At 44.0% G+C, this 2,385-nt stretch overlaps 1 non-coding gene across 1 annotated transcript; it reads left to right on the forward strand.

Moving 5' to 3' along the window:
* The first annotated feature begins 1,881 nt into the window (after window positions 1–1,881).
* TRNAN-GUU (transfer RNA asparagine (anticodon GUU)) lies at window positions 1,882–1,955 on the forward strand. Its single transcript has one exon. It is a non-coding gene; the product is annotated as a tRNA-Asn (tRNA).
* Window positions 1,956–2,385: the final 430 nt, after the last annotated feature.

Below are 2,385 nucleotides of genomic sequence, written 5' to 3' on the forward strand. Positions count from 1 at the left end.
TGTCTCTGGACCTTTTCAGACGTATGTTAAGGTTGCTGAAGAACTCACCGTAGAGGATGGTATTCTTTTGCGATGTGGTAGACTTGTTCCTCCGGAGAGTTTGAGGGAACGTCTTATGGATGGTGCACATGAAGGTCACTTAGGGAAAACCTTCACCAAACGCAGGTTGCGAGATGTTTTTTGGTGGCCACAAATGGATGCGTGTGTTGATTCAATGATTGATGGTTGTGTTATATGCAACAATTCAGACAAATGTCTTAAAGTGAGGACGCCCCCCCTGGTGCCGGTTCAACTTCCAGAAAGAGCTTGGGAAAAGATTGGAGTTGACCTGGTGGGACCCTTTAACCTCTTACCACCCACCTCAAGATATGCTATCGTGGCCATTGATTATTATTCCAAGTGGCCTGAGGTTCGGTTCATCAATGAGCCCTCCTCCGCTAATGTCATTTTGTTCCTGAAAGATATCTTTCTTAGAGAGGGATTTCCTTCGTGTATCATGACCGACAATGGGGTACAGTTTGTTAGTTCTGATTTCGAGTCTTTTCTTACCCAGAGTGGTGTCTCTCACAAGAAGAGTTCTTTGTACCATCCCCAGTCCAATGGACTTGTCGAGAGAATGAACCGTGTGTTGAATAACTGTGTGCAATGGGCTTTTGCCAGTAAGTGTGTGTTGGAAAACGCTGTTCGCTCCATGCTATGGTTTTACCGTACGACCGCACATTCTTCCACTGGTTTCTCCCCGTTTGAACTTCTAAGGGGGAGGAAACCGTCGACTAAGATTTGTCCTGGTTGGATGTCCAAGTGGGTCAAGATGAATGTCATAGATGGCATTGATGGTCTTGTGAGAGAAAATGTTAACAAAGCACAGGCTAGGCAGAAGAGCCATTTTGATGAGAGGAAAAAAGTGGTGTCTCATGGTATCTGTGTTGGTGATGTTGTTCGCATTAAGAATCCTGCTCATGTCACCAAAGGCAGGAGTAAATTCTCTGAACCGTTTGTTGTCAACAAGGTTTGTGGCAATGCTGTGCAAGTTAACAACAACCATTGGTGGAATGTCTGTAAGGTTGTCAAAGTTAAAATTGCCTCCCCTGAATCCACCAATTCTGGCAACAAATGTTGTAATGAAGATCTGTCGCCCACACTTCGCAGGAGTTTAAGAGTACCCAGGATTCCTGTCAGGTTCAGATAGTTCTGTTTTTCCTCACCCTGCTTTGTGAGGTGCTTCCCCTGTTTCGTGTTTTGTCTGGTTTCCTTTCTTCTCTTGTACTTCCTTTTCCCTTACTTCTTGCTTTTCCTTTACTTCTTTGTTTCTTCCTGTCTGTCTCTTAACTCTTTGCTTCTCTTCCTTTTGTTTGCAGAAATGAGGATAATGTAGTATTCTGTGTTGTGCCCTCCGGGCACTGGTTGTTGGAACCCTGAGTGGTGGGAGTTCCGAGGCTCGAGTAGAATGCTGAGAGTTTTGTCAGTTGGATGCTGTACTTTTAGCCTGTCGCTGTGCTGCTCTTGAGCCGAATAAACTTGAACATAAGAAGCTTCCTACGTCTCTGAATCATCATTTACACTACAGTGCTACTGTCCTTTGTAACCATTTTCACTTCGAATATTTTAAATGTAATCTTTCCAAAAACAGACTAAAATAGGCCAGTGTGAGGGTGATGTTTTATAAAATGTATATGATGACAGTCAGAAAAAAACGGATTGTATTAACACCATAACAGCAAGTAGGAAGCAGTTGATTAGGAGAGAAAGACATTTTTTTACTGTCCTTGATTTCAATATGCTGTATGCTCTTGGGTAACTCTTCAATTTCTGCCAGGTTTCCACAGCGTACAGTAACAGTGTTTATCAAAATTCATAATAGCTATTATGAAAAGCATGGCAGTCTCTGTGGCGCAATCGGTTAGCGCATTCGGCTGTTAACCGAAAGGTTGGTGGTTCAAGCCCACCCAGGGACGGATGTTTACATTTTTATGCTAAAATTACAGCCTTAAAATAAGTACATTATGAGGTAATGCTTTTCTTCCCCTACCCTGGTCACCTTTTTTCGCCTTTCCTTTGAGGACTGTGGTTCTTTTATTCTCGCTCCTTGGGTCGGTCTCTTACTCACAGAGCACGTTACTACTTTGAAAGCCGAGACACGAGGGCGTGGCTTGTGATGCTGCGGTCTATTTTTAACTGCACTCCCATCAGGGGTCGATGCAGGTGTCGTGACGCTAGGCGTGCTCAGATGCTGCAGCGACCCGTAGCCCCAGGCAGTCGAGCTGTGTTTCTTGATGTTTGGTTTGCATGAGAAAACCAATATTTCATCAGGATCTATCTGAAAATGATTGCTTCGTCATGGGTTTGAAATGGAGCTGAACATCGTGTTCCAGTAACCCTTTCGCC

This window comes from Lissotriton vulgaris, chromosome 12 (genome assembly GCF_964263255.1).
Source record: "Lissotriton vulgaris chromosome 12, aLisVul1.2, whole genome shotgun sequence".
Taxonomy (NCBI): Eukaryota; Metazoa; Chordata; class Amphibia; order Caudata; family Salamandridae; genus Lissotriton; species Lissotriton vulgaris.